The following is a 6,677-nucleotide window of genomic DNA, read 5'->3' as shown; positions in this document are numbered from 1 at the left end:
AGATAAGGATTTCTGATCAGACGAATATGGCACAATATGATAAGCAGCAGAAAATGATATTACGGAAATAGGATTCGTTACGAATAAGAAGTAAAGGCAGAGAATGATTCAGTGTGAACATTTCAGTGGTACGATTGTTCTCATCACACAACAGCAAAACTACGCCGCCAATAGCAGTTCAGGAGTACATGGCGACGTCGCAAGCAGAAATTGGAGAGACAGAAAAGGTATATGTGGACATTAAACGGGCAATTCAGCATGTGAAACGAGATGAATATCTAATAATAGAGGGGGATTGGAATGTGGTTGAAGAGAAGAAATAAAATAAAAGTTTCAGGAGAACATGGGCTCGGTAGTAGGAATGGGAGAGCAGAAAGTCTCATTGGGATTCCGCAATAAATTTCAGTTGATGTGATAGATAAAGAAATTGGAGTCAATATGGAAGAGATGGGGTATCCAGCATTGGAATCAGAATTTAAAGGAGCTTTGAAGGCAAGAGGTATAGATATCACTGGATCGGAATATTAAAATCATTGGCGGTTATTTACGTTTGTGTGTAGAATCAATGAGATTTGAGACGTATCATGAGACTTTCGCAAAAATATCATCTAATCAATTCCATAGATAGCAAGATCAGATAAGTGCGAGAACTGAAGCACAATCCATATAACAGCTCACGCACTCAAGTTTCTGACAAAGGCAACACACAGAAGAATGGAAAAGAAATGTGAGGAAGTATTAGATGACACTTCGGTTTAGGAATGATAACATTCGCTGATGACATTGCTGTCCTCAGTGAAAATGAAAAACATTTACAGGATCTCACGAATGGAATGAACAGTCTTATCAGTACAGAGTATGGACTGAGAGTAAATCGGAACCATGAAAAAGTAATTAGAAGTAGTACAATTGACAACAGCAACAAACTAATATCAAAGTTGGTAGTCACGTAGTAGACGAAGTTAAGGAATTCTGCAACCTTGGAAACAAAATAACTCGTGACGGACGAAGCAAGGAGGACATATGAAACACTCTACCACTGCCAAAGAAGGCACTCCTAGCTGAAAGAAGTCTAGTAGCGTCAAAGGTAGGCTTCAGTCTGTGGAAGAAATTTCTGAGAACGTACGTCAGGAGCACAGCATTGTGTCGTAGTGAAACTTGGACTGCAGTTAAACCGGAACACAGGGAAATCCAAGCGTTTGAGATGTAGTGCTGAAGAAGAATATTGAAAATGAGATGCACGATGTGATCAGAAGTATCCGGACACCACCAAAAACATACATTTTTCACATTATGTGCATTGAGCTGCCACCTACTGCCAGGTACTCCATATCAGCGACCTCAGTAGTCATCACACATCGTGGAAGAGCAGAGGGGGTCGCTCCGCGGAACTCACGGACTTCGAATGTGGTCAGGTGATTGGCTGCCACTTGTGTCGTACGTCTGTACACTCGTAATCATCGCATAGGTGCATTGTTACCCATGTGATAGTGAAGTGGAAACGTGAAGGGACACGTACAGCACAAAAGCGTACAGGCCGACCTCTTCTGTTGACTGACAGAGATCGCCGACAGTTGAATAGGTTCCTAATGTGTAATAGGCAGACATCTATCTAGATCATCACACAAGAATTCCAAACTGCATCATGATCCACTGCAAGTGCTATGACAGTTACGCAGCAGGTGAGAAAACTTGAGTTTCATGGTCGAGCGGTTGCTCATAGGCAACACGTCACTCCGGTAAATGCCAAACGACGCCTTGCTTGGCGTAAGAAGCATAAACATAAGGACGATTGAACAGTGGTAAAACATTGTGTGGAGTGTGGAATCATGGTACACAATATGGCGATCCGATGGCAGGGTGTGGGTATGGCGAATGCCAGGTGAAGGTCACCTGCCAGCGCGTGTAGTGCCAACAGTAAAATTCGTGGTCGTGCCTTTCATGGAGGGGGCTTGCACCTCTTGTTGTTTGCCGTGGCACTATCGCAGCACAGGCCTACATTGATGTTTTAAGCACTTTCTTGCTTCCCACTGTGGAATAGCATTTCGAGGATGGCGACTGCATGTTTCAATACGATCGAGCACATGTTCGTAATGCACGGCCTGTGGTGGAGTGGTTACATGACAATAACGTCCCTGCAATGGACTGGCCGACATGGAGTCCTGATCTGAATCCTATACAACACCTTTGAGATGTTTTGGAACTCCGACTTCGTGCCAGACCTCACCGACCGACATCAATACCTCTCCTCAGTGCACCATTCCGTGAACAATGGGCTGCCGTTCCCCAAGAAACCTTCCAACACCTGATTGAACGTGTGCCTGCGAGAATGGAAGTTATCATAAAGGCTAAGGGTGGGCCAACATCGTAATGAATTCCAGCATTACCGATGGAGGGCGCTACGATCTTGTAAGTGATTTTCAGCCAGGTCTCCGGACCGGATACATTTCATCACATTGTGTAGTTTGAAGATGTAAGGAGTGACGAAGGGAAGAACGGAATGTATGGAAAACACTGACAAGATGCCAGGACGTGTGTTGCATGATGAAGTAACTGGCGTGGTACCAGAGGATGTTGTAGAGGGTAAAAACTGTGGAGGAAGCCAGATATTGGAAAATGTCGAACAAATAATTTTTGACGTACGTTGCAATTACCACTCCAAGGTGGAAAGATTAGCACAGAAGAGGAGGTAATGGGGGCCGCATTAAGCCAGTCAGAAGATTGATGATCCAGAGAAAAGTCCTGTAACTCAAAAATTCCATATTCTAAATAACTTTACTATACAATACAGCACAAAGTGAAGAACGCTAAATATTTACAAATAATGTGCAAAACACGACCTCGTGTTCAACAGTAGTAAATTGGTAGAAAATAACGTCACTACTGCACATCCATTCCTTCGTGTGGTTTTAAAGCCAGTCATTAAACTGATGTACCGACGACAACACATCGTGTGTCCCTACGCACACTACCCACGACGTACAACACTCTCCCCTACATGAAGATAATTATCTGACTGAAAACGGGTAAGATTTGCGGACATGTGATACTGTTGAATATGGAACGCACTTGCTTGTTGAACTCAGAAAGAATTGGTCGATATTTAGGATGAAGGTGGAAAAGAAAGGATTAGCTGAGCGGTCTAAGGCGCTGCAGTCATGACCCCGGCGGAGATTCGAGTCCTCCCTCGGGCATGGGTGTGAGTGGTTTGATAATTTTGGTTAAGTAGTGTGTAAGCTTAGGGACTGATGACCTTAGCAGTTAAGTCCCATAAGATTTCACACACATTTAAACATTTCTTTTTGTAAGAGAAAGTAAAACACTGGAGAAGCAAATACACACCGACGAATACACCAGAGGTCAAGGACAGACAAGGATATAGGAACAAGACGGAGAGTCATTAGCGACCAGGCAAGAGAAGACGATAATGAAGATCTCAGGCGAAGAGCTTGATAAAAGTTAACTATTTTTGTACCGTTGTATCCTTCACGGCATCGTTGAGAGGACGCGATCTGATGACACAATCACCGATTTCATCAGTTTAGTGCGACTGTCTTTGATAGCACGGTTAAGGTTCACTTTAAAGACCAACAGGCGTTAATACGTGCTGAAAAATCGCATAACCTGCACGGATAACAAATACCCTTCCATCTATACTTCACATTTTATGATGGCTTTTGTGAGTCACGATTTGAGCTACTAGTTTTGAATTTATTATCGCATTTTGTATGCTGCCGTCCACGAGAAACGTTGCAAATTGTATAGTAGGCAATAATACAAGAAATTTTCAAGCTGTATGAGTATTTTGACGTAACAGTTGATATTACGTATTAATAGCAAACCAGTTACAATGATGTACTGTTTATGAACTTCCAGATGCGAGTCAGGTGTCGACCGTCGCTTTGAAGCAAGTAGTACCACAGGAGGGGCCTCCCGTCTCAGAAGTGTACACTGCGGTCGTAACCGCTGGTTCGCGTAAAGACCTCTACGTTACGGCTCCCTGAGGAGTAATTAGTACCCTCGCAGTGGTACGCCATAAAGAATGCAAATAGTTCCAGAAATACGAGATGTTGGAATGGGAGCGCCATAACTATTTACGTTCGTGATAAGGGACTTCCAGTAAAGCAGTAAATTTATGACGACTGCACGAGTGACGGGCGTTAGACATCATTACTACATACTATACCAGAAACAGACCAGTAAACGACCACATACGTAAGCAACTATTTCCACTTTGTACTCCAGATCCAGTAATCAACTTAAGAGCAACATTCTACGGGGAGGGGTAATGGAATGGCAGAAGTTTAGACTTGACAGGGAAGCTAGGAAATCAGAAAATGGAATGCTCGATCTAGATATAGTTGTGATCAGTGACATGAAGTGTAAAGACGACAAGGATTTCTGGACCTAAAAATGTAGGGTAATATCAACAACAGTAGGACGTCATATAACGGGAGTTAAGATTCGTTATGTATAGGAATGGAGGGTAGAGAGTGAGTTACTGTGAATAGTTGAGTGATAGGGGTGTTTTCATCAGATTCGACAGCAAGTTAACGCAGACAACAATGGTTCAGGTACTCACGCCGATGTCACAACTATAAAATAAAGAGAGAGAGAAAGTATATCAGGGTATTGAACGAGTACTTCAGTATGTAAATGGAGACGAAAATTTAATAATTGTGGGGGTTTGAAAAGCATTTGTAACAGATGCAGCGGAAGAAAAGGTTACAGCAGAATATGGGCTTGATAATGTGAATGAGACGAGAAGTACTAATTGATTTTTGTAATAAATTTGAGCTAGTAAAAGGAGATACTCTGTTATGAATCACAAGTGGAGAAGGTACAAGTGGAAAAGGCTCAGACACACGGGACGGTTCCAGCAGGATCACTTCATAGACAGAGATCCCGCAACCAGATAGTGGATTGTAATGCGTACCCAGAAGCAGATATGGACTCAGATCAATATTTGGTGATGATGAAGAGTAGACTGAAGTTTGAGAGAATCTTAAGGAGCAATCAGTGTGGAAGTATCTGGGATACTGGGGTACTGAGGAACGGTGAGCAGCGTTTGAAGTTCGCAAAGGGTTTGGATACTGTGATAAGGAATACTACAGCAGGGAGATCTAAGCTAGAAGAGTGGACATCTCTAAAGAGAGCAGATTTGTTGGAAAGCAAACAGAGTTACTAGAACAGCAAACAGCAAAGAAGCCTTGGGTGACAGAAGAAATACTTCAATTGATCGACGAAATAAGAAATTACAGAAATATTAGGGACAGACTGGAGTATAGCAATATAAGTCACCTACGAGTGAGATAAATGGTAAGTGCATGGAATCTAAACCTAAAGAAAAAATCTGAATAGGGATAGTCGTTGGAAGGATTGATTCAGCGTAAAAAAAGTCAAAAGAACATTCGATGGAATTGAAAACAAAGGCGGCAACATTAAGAATGCGACGGGGATTCCACTGTTGAATGTAAAGAAGAGAGTGGACTGTTGGAAAGAAAACACTGAAGGCCTCTATGAGGAAGAGGACTTGTATGATGACGTGATAGAAGGAAATCTTGGCACCGATGAGGATGACATAGGGATTCCAGCATTAGAATCAGAATTTAAAAGAACTCTGGAAGTCTTAAGATGAAATGAGGCAGAAGGGATAATGGACATTCCATCAGAATTACTGAAATCACCGGGGGGAGTGGTGGCTAAACGACTGTTATACACTCCTGGAAATGGAAAAAAGAACACATTGACACCGGTGTGTCAGACCCACCATACTTGCTCCGGACACTGCGAGAGGGCTGTACAAGCAATGATTACACGCACGGCACGGCGGACACACAAGGAACCGCGGTGTTGGCCGTCGAATAGCGCTAGCTGCGCAGCATTTGTGCACCGCCGCCGTCAGTGTCAGCCAGTTTGCCGTGGCATACGGAGCTCCATCGCAGTCTTTAACACTGGTAGCATGCCGCGACAGCGTGGACGTGAACCGTATGTGCAGTTGACGGACTTTGAGCGAGGGCGTATAGTGGGCATGCGGGAGGCCGGGTGGACGTACCGCCGAATTGCTCAACACGTGGGTCGTGAGGTCTCCACAGTACATCGATGTTGTCGCCAGTGGTCGGCGGAAGGTGCACGTGCCCGTCGACCTGGGACCGGACCGCAGCGACGCACGGATGCACGCCAAGACCGTAGGATCCTACGCAGTGCCATAGGGGACCGCACCGCCACTTCCCAGCAAATTAGGGACACTGTTGCTCCTGGGGTATCGGCGAGGACCATTCGCAACCGTCTCCATGAAGCTGGGCTACGGTCCCGCACACCGTTAGGCCGTCTTCCGCTCACGCCCCAACATCGTGCAGCCCGCCTCCAGTGGTGTCGCGACAGGCGTGAATGGAGGGACGAATGGAGACGTGTCGTCTTCAGCGATGAGAGTCGCTTCTGCCTTGGTGCCAATGATGGTCGTATGCGTGTTTGGCGCCGTGCAGGTGAGCGCCACAATCAGGACTGCATACGACCGAGGCACACAGGGCCAACACCCGGCATCATGGTGTGGGGAGCGATCTCCTACACTGGCCGTACACCACTGGTGATCGTCGAGGGGACACTGAATAGTGCACGGTACATCCAAACCGTCATCGAACCCATCGTTCTACCATTCCTAGACCGGCAAGGGAACT

This window comes from Schistocerca cancellata, chromosome 2 (genome assembly GCF_023864275.1).
Source record: "Schistocerca cancellata isolate TAMUIC-IGC-003103 chromosome 2, iqSchCanc2.1, whole genome shotgun sequence".
Classification (NCBI taxonomy): Eukaryota; Metazoa; Arthropoda; class Insecta; order Orthoptera; family Acrididae; genus Schistocerca; species Schistocerca cancellata.
This window is presented reverse-complemented; position numbering follows the sequence as displayed.